The sequence below is a fragment of the Triticum aestivum genome, chromosome 6D, assembly GCF_018294505.1.
Source record: "Triticum aestivum cultivar Chinese Spring chromosome 6D, IWGSC CS RefSeq v2.1, whole genome shotgun sequence".
NCBI classification, from domain to species: domain Eukaryota; kingdom Viridiplantae; phylum Streptophyta; class Magnoliopsida; order Poales; family Poaceae; genus Triticum; species Triticum aestivum.
Window position 1 is genome coordinate 280741357 of NC_057811.1, and position 12822 is coordinate 280754178.

Below are 12822 nucleotides of genomic sequence, written 5' to 3' on the forward strand. Positions count from 1 at the left end.
TGTTACGTGTATTTACAGCTCAAGATGCCGGGTCACAATGGGACCATTACGGTTCATGGCAGCCGAAAGATAGCCTTGGAGTGTGAGGAAGGTGACGCGGCTTATGCAGAATCTGTTTGTGCAACAGAGGACTTGAAGTTTTACAAGGACAATGTTGACCCGGCAGATATGACATCTTTGAAAAAGCCAACCACGGAGCATGAGCCGGCAATGAAATTTAAGTCGGCTGATGAGACTAAACTTGTTGACTTCGTTCCAGGTGACTCATCTCAGCAGTTTAGCATCAGTGCCAATCTGGATCCGAAATAGGAAAGCGCGCTCATCGAGTTCATCCGTGAGAACAGGGACATTTTTGCATGGAAACCTTCTGACATGCCAGGTGTACCTAGAGAACTCGCTGAGCACACTCTCAATATTGATTCGAAATTTAAGCCGGTCAGGCAATTCCTTCGGCGGTTTAATGAGGAGAGGCGGAAAGCCATTGGTGAGGAGGTGGCCCGGCTCTTGGCGGCCGGGTTTATTGTTGAAGTCTTTCATCCAGAATGGTTAGCTAACCCGGTACTCGTGCTCAAGAAGAATGGCACCTGGCGGATGTGTGTGGACTACACGGACTTAAACAAGGCTTGTCCGGCTGATCCTTTTGCTCTCCCCCGTATTGATCAAATCATTGATGCTACGGCGGGCTGTGAGCGCTTAAGTTTTTTGGATGCTTATTCTGGATACCATCAGATTAAAATGGCAGTTAAGGACCAGGAGAAGACGGCGTTCATCACTCCCTTTGGAGCCTTCTGTTATGTGTCTATGCCTTTTGGACTCAAGAGTGCACAGGCGACTTATCAGCGTTGTGTGCAGAATTGTCTTCATAACCAGATTGGGCGCAATGTTCATGCCTATGTGGATGATATCGTGGTTAAGTCCAGGGAGAAGGAGACCCTGGTAGATGATCTTAGAGAAACCTTTGATAATCTCCGGGTTTACAAGATGATGCTTAACCCGGCCAAGTGTGTTTTTGGTGTTCCCGCAGGCAAGCTCTTGGGTTTCCTGGTTTCTAACAGAGGCATTGAAGCTAACCCGGAAAAGATCAAGGCAATCACCTCTCTGGCTAAGCCGGCGTGCATCAACGACGTCCAGCGTCTGGCAGGCCGCATCGCTGCTTTGAGCCGGTTTATAAGCCGTTTGGGTGAAAAGGCCATGCCACTGTACCAGTTGATGAAGAAAACAGATGACTTTGTCTGGAATGATGCTGCTAATGCTGCTTTTGAGGATTTGAAGAGACAGCTGGCTGAGCCCCCAGTTCTTGCTGCTCCGGTTGACAAGGAGCCCTTATTACTGTATGTAGCTGCTAACACACGAGCCGTCAGTGTGGCTGTGGTGGTGGAGCGCAAGGAAGAGGGTAAGGAGTATCCGGTTCAGCGGCCGGTTTACTACGTCAGTGAAGTGCTCATCGAGTCCAAACAGCGGTATCCACATTGGCAGAAGCTTGTTTATGGTGTGTTCATGGCAAGCCGGAAGCTTAAGCATTATTTCCAGGGTCACCCCATCACTGTGGTTAGTTCTGCTCCCCTAGGAGATATCATCCAAAACAGAGAAGCCACAGGAAGAGTGGCTAAGTGGGCTATAGAGCTTGGGCCTCATGGTCTGAAATACGTGCCACGCACTGCTGTCAAATCTCAAGCATTGGTGGATTTCATCAACGATTGGACAGAGCTGCAGGTGCCTGAAGAGAAACCGGATAATACATACTGGACTATTCACTTCGACGGGTCTAGGCAATTGGAGGGCTCGGGGGCTGGAGTTGTATTAACTTCCCCTCGAGGTGACAAGTTTCGTTATGTGCTACGGTTGATGTTTCCCTGTACTAACAACGCGGCTGAGTACGAGGCCTTGCTCCATGGTCTTCGGATGGCTAAGGAGATGAGCTTGAGCCGGGTAAGGTGCTTTGGCGACTCAGATTTAGTGGCTCAACAAGTGTCAGGCAAGTGGGATTCCAAGGACCCTCTCATGGCGGCTTATCGCCGTGAAGTTGATGCCATTGCTGGACACTTTCAGGGTTACCAAGTAGAGCACATCGATCGCAGGAAGAACGAGGCGGCTGATGCATTAAGCCGGCTGGGCTCTCAGCGAAAGCCGGTGCCGCCTAATACTTTCTTGGACATCTTGCATAACCCTTCTGTTAAGTTGCCTACAGAGGAAGACTTGGCTGTCCCTGACCCGGAGGCACAGTTGGTGGCGGCTCTCCACATTACCCCAGACTGGACAGTACCATATTTGGCTTACATGACCCGGGGAGAATTGCCTGAGGATGAAACTTTGGCCAGACAAATAACCCGGCGGTCTAAGTCAATGATAATTATCAATGGTGAGCTGCATCGTCGCAGTGTCACTGGAACTTTCCAGCGTTGTGTTTCCCCTGAGGAAGGTCAAGAAATTTTACGTGAGATTCACGAGGGGGATTGTGGCCATCATGCCGGCTCAAAATCCCTTGTGGCCAAGGCTTTTCGTCATGGTTTTTATTGGCTGACGGCTCATGCTGATGCGGAGGACTTGGTCAGTAAATGTGACGGTTGTCAGAGGTTCTCGCGACGGGCTCATGTGCCGGCTCAGGAGCTGAGGATGATTCCAATTACTTGGCCATTTGCGGTCTGGGGGCTTGATATGGTTGGGCCTTTTAAAAGTCCAAGGATAAGAAGACCCACCTCTTGGTGGCAGTTGACAAGTTCACAAAGTGGGTTGAGGCAGAGCCAGTTAGCAAGTGTGACGCAGCCACAACGGTTCAGTTCATGAAAAGGGTGATATTTCGCTTTGGTTTTCCACACAGCATTATAACTGACAATGGTACCAATCTGTCTAAGGGCGCCATGGAGGAGTTTTGTCAACGAGAGCATATTCGACTTGATGTTTCCATCAGTGGCTCACCCTCAATCCAATGGTCAAGCTGAGAGAGCTAATCAGGAGATTTTGAAGGGCATCAAGCCCCGGCTTTTGGTCCCTTTGCAACGGACGCCGGGTTGTTGGGTGGAGGAGTTACCCTCCGTGTTATGGAGCATCAATACTACTCCTAACAGATCTACGGGTTACACGCCTTTCTTCATGGTTTATGGAGCGGAAGCAGTCCTCCCTAGCGACATCCGTCATGACTCGCCTCGAGTGGCGGCTTATGTTGAGGCGGATAATGAGCGGGCGCGCCAAGATGCTCTTGACTTGTTGGACGAACAGCGTGATGTGGCAGCAGCTCGCTCGGTGATTTACCAACAAGACCTGCGCCGTTATCACAGCCGCCGGGTTAAGTCCCGGGTCTTCCAGGAAGGTGATCTGGTGCTCCGGCTCATCCAAGATCAAACAGATGCACACAAGTTATCCCCGCCTTGGGAAGGGCCCTTTGTGGTCAGCAAGAACTTGCACAACGGGTCATACTACCTTATCGATGTTCGGGAGCACAAAGATTCACGCAAGTCGGAGGAAGAGACCCGTCGGCCGTGGAACATAGCTCAGCTTCGGCCTTATTACACTTGAGCCACCGGCTCTCATAATGTACATATTTCTATAGCCATGTATATATTATGATAAATAATAAAGCAGGACCTCTGTCCTTTTCTCCTCCAAAGGTAAACGTGTTATTTCCATTACACCATCACATGGTCACTTGGAGGTGGATCCGGCTTACGATCGTATTTGAATCTAGCCGTAAACAATATGATCACCTGGGGGCTTCCTGTTCAAACATAGGTCGTATTCGAACCAAAGAGAACATAGCTGTCGATACCCACTTGATTGGCAAACTGCCGAGCTCATTGGGGAGTTTTCCTTGATCATATTTGAATCATGGCTCAACCCCCTTTGGGAACCGACGTGGATCGTATTTGAATCAGCGTCGTTAAACAACTCTTAAAGTCATTTGGGGGCTTCCTGTTGAAACATGGGTCGTATTCGAACCTAAGAGAACATAGCTGTCGGTACCCTCTTGATCGGCAACGCCAAACCCACTGGGGGCTATATGATCGCATTCGAATCTTGGCTTAACCCCTTTGGGACGGTTCTCTGGTCGTATTCGAACCGGAAGCCCCTAAGTTTTGATCTTCTGATTTGCAACAAGTTCCTCTGGTTATATCAACAGTGTGCAAGGGCGGTTCTTACTTCGCCGACTTAGCTTTGATTCACAACGTTGATAGCACATAATAAGCGTTATTGATGCCGGTGAACCGGAGTTGAGATCTCAGCCTCATTATTCGGGTTACATAAACCAGAAGTATACTTCAAGGCTTGTAAGTATGCTATTATGGTTACATCAAGGATATACTTGAGGGCCAGTCTTTGGTGACTTTGGTTCATATTCCGGGTTATATATAAAGTCTATGATTCTTAGTGCGGTAAGCCGCCCAGAGACTTGTGATTTGTTTTCTATGCAGGATGGTTAAAGACGGTTCTTCAAGCTTAAGGAAAATAAATAATCAATTGTAACCCGGAGGAATATGACGAAGCAGCTTAAATGGAGTTAAGCATTCAACACGTGCACGATGGCACTACAAAATTATGTTTTTGTCCTACTCTATTACAAGACTCCCCGAGTCCAAAAGGTGAGGCATTGTTTTAAGATGTAGCCATGAGCCGCCTAAAAGTCAAGGTGCTTGTTGAGTCGAAGCTTCCGGCTCATCCCTCTCCGCTCCTCCGGCTGATTCCATGACCTGGAAGGTTGATGATTTCCAGTCAATGCCGCTCAAGGCTTCAAACTGAGCCTCGTCATCAATTAACCCGGCCGGGTCAACTTCTGGGGCGAAGGTATGCTTACGAGTCGGAGGGGTCAAGCTGATTGCTTCATAGCGTGGAGTGGGGATCCTCTGATTCTCCGCGTCATAGCCCGGCTGATACTTGGTAAGGTCGGTGTCGTTCCAAATCAGGGTGGCCACCGGGCGCACACTCTTCACACAGGCAGCGAAATCTTTCTGGTCAAAGGGGGTGCCGTCTTCCTTCAGGCTGGGGTATCCAAGAGCGATGTCGGCCGGGTCTAGCTCTGGGAGAAAAGCCTTGGCCCGGCTCAAAGCAGCTATAGCTCCGGCTCTTGCAGAGGCCCGTCTTAGCTCTTGGAAGCGCTGAGGAAGAACGGCAAGCCGCCTGAGTACGTCCGCCAGGTGAGTTGTAACCTCGTTGGACAGAGCCACAACGGCTAACGCACGCTGTGACCCGGTGTAGAGTTGCTCCACCAAGGTGTACACGGCCTTCAACTTGGTCAGAACATTCTGATTAAGGTTGGAGCTTCTGGGACCTGCATAACAAAGTTAGGTGAACTGATGGCAATTGTGGGACTTCTAAGACATAAAGAATGTAAGCTTGTTAAAAGCTTGCAGAATGACTTACCGAAGATTGCGGCGACCATCTGTGACACATGGCGCTTTAAGCGGAGAGTTCGGCGGTTCTCTCCGTCAGAGCACCCTCCGCTTGTTCGGCCCGGCTGAGCAAAGCAGTTTTCTCCTCGGCCCAAGTCTTTCTTTCTGTTTCAAATTTCTTCTTCAGCTTTTCTTGTGCAGTAACACTGAACTCAAATTTGGCGTTGGCCTTCCGGGTCTCAGTTTCCTGAGTCTTCAGGCGGTTCTTCAGCTCAGAGATTTCAGCTTCAAATTTCTTGCAGGCAGCCTGTACAAATTCCGGGTTACAGTGTGAGTGATTATTATGCAACATTAAAGTCCAAGCACTTTGCAAGCAAAGACACTTGGCACTTGGGGGCTAATGTAGGCTGAAAGATTCTATTTACAATTGCCGGTTCATGAAGGTAAGCCGGAAGTTAAGTCTACAACATATTCTATCATAAGTAATAGACTTGGGGGCTAGCATGGTAAGACTGACTATGGAGTAAGCAAGAGAGTTGTACCTCCGATTTTTGTTGTATCTGCTTCACCATATCAATCTCCAGGTCCCGGCTGTTGTGCACTTGACCAATGTAACCAGAAACAATGTCTCCAATGCTCAAGTTAGCATAGTCAGTGATCTCCAGTCTAGCCCAGCGGCGCTCTAGCAATTCTTCTTTGGCAGAGCATCTGGCCAGCACAGTGGGTCTTCCGGCTCAACATATTCAGTCCGGGTAATCACCACATCCAGGTCATCGGCCGGTTGAGCGGAGCTGGGAATCTCCGGGTTGTCAGAACCCGCCATGGTTTGTTCTTCATTTGAGGCGGTAGTTCCTGGGGCTGGTGCAGATGGCGGCTCAGAGGTAGAGGCATTGGGTTCAGTTAAGTCCGGCTCTTCGACCGGCTTATTTTTCTTGGCCCTCTTGCTGAGCTTGGCTTGGGCACTGAAAGTCAAAAGGTTAGTACAAAAAACATAAATAAGATAAGCACAAATGAGATGATTATCATTACCCCGGTGCGGTCTTGAAAGCCGGCAGGTCAGATTGCATGGAGTCACCAGAGGAAGGTGAAGTTTCCTGATAGTTTGAATCAGACGAATTGAGTGGTTGACGAGTGACGCCCGCTAAAGGATGAAAAGGGTATAAGTTGGAGATAACCTCAGTCCGGCGCTTTCTTGATGCCTCGGGTAAGCCGGAGGAGAGGTCTGCATCCTTGCTGGCCCGGGTTTGCCTCCGGCTCTCATGAATCTGTTGCTTCAAAAGAAATTGAGGATCTTGATAAGCTAAAGGATGCGAAAATCTTACTTTCCGGGTTACTCTTCGGACTTTCAGTCTTGGGAAGGGGTCTGAGTCGGAGGAAAGTATAGTTACCTCTTCAGTCACCGGGTTACTCGCTCCGGTATCATCCTGCGGATGATCAAGTCAATAAGGTGGTTAAAAACAGACGAAAAAACAAAAGAAGAGTCTAAAGAATCAAGAGCTACCTCTGACTCGGAGCTATCATCCAACTGAAGCAGCTCTGAGGCGCTAGGCCTATATCCCTTCTTGCGGGGAGCGGCTCTCCTGGCGGCTTTCTTAGCCTTCCTGGCTTTTTTAGCAGCCTCATGGTCATACTTGACCTTCCAGAACTTGTCATTAGCCTGGAAAAATGCAATAAAGGTTTCCTTGAAGTTAAAACGAAAACTATTAAAATGGAAAGTAAAGTGCTCAGATTGGTAGCTTACCGCCGGAGCCGGGTTAGCTTGGCAGAAGGGGCTTAAGCCGGTCCTCCCGCAGTCTGCTAAGCTCTCCTTCAAGTGGGACTTGGTCATGTCCTCCACGACGTCCTCAGGTAGATCGTTGGGGCTGTGCCGCAGAGGGTCATCCTTCCAGCCCGTGTAATCACACATTAAGCCGGGGAGGCGGCTCAGGGGAATCACCCGCCAAGAAATCCAGACCCGGACCAGATCAACGCCGTTAAGGCCATTTCCCAGAAGAGCCTTAATCTTGTTGATGGTAGGGATTAGTGGTTGACGTTCAGCTTGAGATAGTTTGTATGGCAGGGGGTGAATTGGCTCCAGACGCAGGGCACGAAAGCCGGGCAGAGGGTTCTCATCAGCCGGAGAAGTATATTGGCAGTAGAACCATGTCTGGTTCCAGTCCTTTGGGTGGCTTGGCGGCTCAGCATAAGGAAAAAGGCAATCTCTCCGTCGTTGAATGGAGATTCCGCCAAGTTCCAAGCTAGGCCCGTTGGCGCACTCATTCTGGCGGTTCAGATAAAACAGCTCCCTAAAGAGCAGTAGGCTAGGATCTTCTCCAAGATATACTTCGCAGAATACTTGAAAGTTGCAAATATTTGACACGGAATTGGGTCCTATGTCTTGCGGCCGCAGATCGAAGAAGTTCAGAACATCTCTAAAGAATTTTGAGCCGGGAGGTGCGAAGCCCCGGCTCATGTGATCAGCAAATATCACATCCTCTCCATGTCTTGGTTGAGGTCTTTCTTCCGACGGGTCAGGGGCACGATAGGACATGACCTCCTTTTTTGGCAGGTAACCCGTCTTCACGAAATCAGCTAAAGTGTCATCAGTAACATTGGATCTCATCCAGTTGCACGTGATGGGTGCCTTGGGAGCCTTGGGCGGCATTGTGAAAGACGAAAGCCTATGACAAAAAGAAATGTCCGGTTCAACTATAAGCCGGAGGAAGTTTACAGTTCAGTATTCAAGATGGCGGCTTATGAAGGGGCCTAATGACATATGGCTAATTGCGTCGGGTTATCTAAGCCGATGTGGGCATCGTGAGTAATTCAAGTTGTTTAAAACCCTATCATAAATGAGCCAGAAATTTCACAGCGCATGGCCTCTTTTAAGCCGGAGATATGAGCCGCCATAGCTAACAGATGCAATTTTTGACTCAGTGTGGCACAAACAAGTTTCACAGATCGCAGTAATTATTTTGGATCAAACGATCGACTAGAAAGAAAAAATTTCTAGACCTAGAAAGCTGATACAAAGAAGTTCATGAGCTCTAAGGAGATCTCTTTGCAAGTAAAGGGGACATGCTACTATTGAAAATGGGTGTGAAACCACAGCCGCACGAGTTCTATATGGTTTCCGGATCCAAGGGGGCCGTGTAGAAGAAACTGTGAAGAAATGGCGACGAACTGCGAAGAATAGGGGAGAACGGCAAGAACCCCAATGCGGATCTACTCTACGGAGTGGCAAGGACTTACGGGTGCTGATGAGTCGCGGAGGTCGCCGCCGTTTCTCTGGACCGGTCAGGGTGAAGCAGCGGCCGAGGTTGACGAAGACCAGGAGAGCGGCGGCGACGGCGGAGCACGAGCTCTCGGGTGTCAGAGGAGGAAGACGATGGAGGAGATAAGTAAATGAAGGCTTACGGGCCGGGCCTATTTATAAGGTGAGGCTAATAAGTGGGCGCGAGAAACGAGGAGGCCAAGGCGTGATTATCTCGCTACAGAAGCGCCTCAATTTTCGGGATGGCCATTAAAGATAAAGATCCGTTGGAGTATGACAGAATAAAAAAATGGACTTAATGGAAGATGACGTCATGGCGGGTTACCAGGAATCCAGAAGATGACGTCACGGCGGGTTATAACCTTCGCACAAATATAAGCCGGAAGATTTTCTCTCAAAGGGATTGAAGATTGACATGAACCAGTTCAAATCAATCTGGGCCTAATGTTGAGGATATAACCATTGGAGTCACCCGCCCAGGAGGGGCCGGGTTACTCATAATGGTCATCATGCGAAGCCCAGTACCAGACTTGAAGACGGCGGGTCAATAATGGGCTTAAGACCCGGAGACGGCTTAAGGCCCGTAGTGATAACCGCCCTTATGATGAAACTTGTAGTGTAAGGCAAGAATAGTAAGAGCCCGAGCCAGACACTGTTATGAGCCGGCCGGGACTCTGAGAGCCGCCGGGCGTCAACCTCTCTATATAAAGGGACGACCCGGCGGCGGTTTAGGGACAAGTAAGACTAAATCGATAACCAGGCAGGACGGTTTAGCTCCTGGTCATCGAAACCCTAATCAATACCACCTCAATTGGACGTAGGCTTTCACCTTCATCGCAAGGGGCCGAACCAGTATAACCCTCGTGTTCCTTGTCCCGTTTAACCCCTTTAAGCTTCCTAGGTGCGATGGCTCCACGACTAAGTCCTTGTACAAGGACATCTGGCGTGACAATTCCACGACACCTGCTATACATTATTTTGCTCTCTTCATAGGTAGGTGCATAAATGGTAAGGATGAAGCATGTCACATGTGTGTCCCTGACGTCAGTGTTCTCAGGAGTGCTGTGTTAGGGGATAAACATTATAATTTGGGAGCCATTGTTGCACGTAGGTTGCACAATAATAGATTTAATGGAGATTTCTTTGGTGGAATTTATGCAACCCGTTTAGCTAATTTTCTTGGTGTAACTGTACGTGAGGATGATATTGAGTTGCCTCCTGCTTATTTAGATTATGAGGCTATGGTTCGTCATCAGTTTGTTGAGAGGAACGATCAGTTCCTCCAGTACTGACTAATCTTTGACAGACGACGCACCTATCACGTCGCTCTCCCTGCTTCTACTTTCTTTGACTTTCAGGAAAAGGGGAGATATTTCATAACCAGAGAGGAGGTGGATGGGTATAAGAGGAGGGCTGAGATAGCTCGCCTCCAAGCTGCAGCCCACGATGCAATTACTGCTGCATCTCAGTACGACCCCAACTATAACTTTGGATATCCGCCAAGCCATCCGTGGCAATAGACCAACTTAGGCCAAAAGCCTAAGCTTGGGGGAGTACGTATCTCTCACCGACATTACATTTAAATTCACACACTCATTGCTAAATGTCGGTGCTCATACTTTTTCACTGTAATATCCATGCTAGTTTATCTTCCTTTTTATGCTTTCTTCTTGTGTGTTTGAAAAAACCTTAAGAAAACCAAAAAAATTAGTAATAGCTTTTAGCTAGTTTATTTTCTTGCTATAGTAGTAATAATTAAAAGAAAACCCAAAAATATTTCATGTTCTTCTTTTGCTTGTTGGGAGCTTTCCCGTGTAAATAGTTTTATTTCTTTTCTTTTCTTTGGGGGTCGATAGGAGAAGACCATAATGAAATTGTTAAAGTGGTCCTTATATGCATTATTGTTGATTTAGCCAAGAGCCCATATTGCCTTGTCTTCTCCTGTTTATTGAATGCTTGCAGATTCCAGCTTAGTCCAATGCACGTGCACTATTATTATTATTCACATCGTTCGGTCGTGCAAGTGAAAGGCAATTATGAAGATATATGATGGATTGATTGAGATGGGAGAAGCTGGTATGAACTCGACCTCTCTTGTTTTTGTAAATATGATTAGTTCATCGTTCCTGATTCAGCCTATTATGAATAAACATGTTTGCAATGACAATTAGAGATTATAGTTGCTTATGCCATGCTTAATTAACTAGGAGCTTATAATGGTTTACCTTGAGTGCCAACATGCTATTAAAATGGTTGTGATGTGGTATGATGGGGTGGTATCCTCCTTTGAATGATTTAAGTGACTTGACTTGGCACATGTTCACGCATGTAGTTGAAACAAATCAACATAGCCTTCACGATATTTATGTTCATGGTGGATTATATCTTACTCATGCTTGCACTCAATGTTTATTAATTTTAATGCATGTTCATGACTGTTGTCGCTCTCTAGTTGGTCGCTTCCCAGTCTTTTGCTAGCCTTCACTTGTACTAAGGGGGAATACTGCTTGTGCATCCAATCCCTTAAACCCCAAAGTTATGCCATATGAGTCCACTATACCTTCCTATATGCGGTATCTACCTGCCGCTCCAAGTAAATTTGTATGTGCCAAACTCTAAACCTTCAAATGAAATTATGTTTTGTATGCTCGAATAGCTCACATATCAACTAGGGATGTTCGTATCTTCCATGCTAGGCGGGTTATTCTCAAGAGGAGTGCACTCCGCTCCTCACTCACGAAAAAATGGTTGGTCACCGGGATGCCCAGTCCCATGCTTTATGCAAATCAAATCAAATTAATTGCAAACAAAACTCCCCTGGGACTATTGTTAGTTGGAGCAACTCGTTGTTTCAAGCAAGCCATGGATTGATGCTTGTTGGTGGAGGGGGAGTATAAACTTTACCATTCTGTTTGGGAACCGCCTATAATGTGTGTAGCATGGAAGATATCGCCATCTCTTGGTTGTTATGTTCACAATGAAAGTATGCCGCTCAAAATATTATTTATCTCTGCTTTAAAATCGAGCTCTGGCACGTCTACAAATCACTGCTTCCCTCTGCGAAGGGCCTATCTATTTACTTTTATGTTGAGTCATCACCCTCTTATTAAAAAGCACCAGCTGGAGAGCGCTGCTGTCATTTGCATCCATTACTATTAATTTATATTGGGTATGACTGGATATCTTTTACCATGAATTACAATGTTTAGTCAGTCCTTGATCTTTATAGGTGCTCTGAATTTATGTTTTGCGGTCTCAGAAAGGGCTAGCGAGATACCATCTTATTATATCATATTATGATTGTTTTGAGAAAGTGTTGTCATACGAGATTTATTATTATTGCTCGCTAGTTGATTATGCCATTGACATGAGTAAACATGAGACCTAAGAGTTATTGTGAATATGGTTAGTTCATAATCTTTGCTGAAAACTTGAATGCTGGCTTTACATATTTACAACAACAAGAGCAAACAGAGTTTGTAAAAGTTTTTCTTTATCACTTTCAGTTTATCAACTGAATTGCTTGAGGACAAGCAAAGGTTTAATCTTGGGGGAGTTGATACGTCTCCGTCGTATCTACTTTTCCAAACACTTTTGCCCTTGTTTTGGACTCTAACTTGCATGATTTGAATGGAACTAACCCGGACTGACGCAGCTTTCAGCAGAATTGCCATGGTGTTATTTATGTGCAGAAACAAAAGTTCTCGGAATGACCTGAAACTTCACGGAGATTATTTTTGGAAGTAATAAAAAATATTGGCGAAACAATCAAGGCCAGGGGGCCCACACCCTTTCCACGAGCGTGGGGGTGCGCCCAGGGGGCAGGCGCGTCCCCTGCCTCATGGGCCCCCTGGAGCTCCACCGACCTCAACTCCAACTCCATATATTCGTGTTCGGGGAGAAAAAATCAGAGAGAAAGATTCATCACGTTTTACGATACGGAGCCGCCGCCAAGCCCTAAACTCTCTTGGGAGGGCTGATCTGGAGTCCGTTCGGGGCGCCGGAGAGGGGAATCCATCGCCATCGTCATCATCAACCATCCTCCATCACCAATTTCATGATGCTCACCGCCGTGCGTGAGTAATTCCATCGTAGGCTTGCTGGACGGTGATGGGTTGGATGAGATTTATCATGTAATCGAGTTAGTTTTGTTAGGGTTTGATCCCTAGTATCCACTATGTTCTGAGATTGATGTTACTATGACTTTGCTATGCTTAATGCTTGTCACTAGGGCCCGAGTGCCATGAT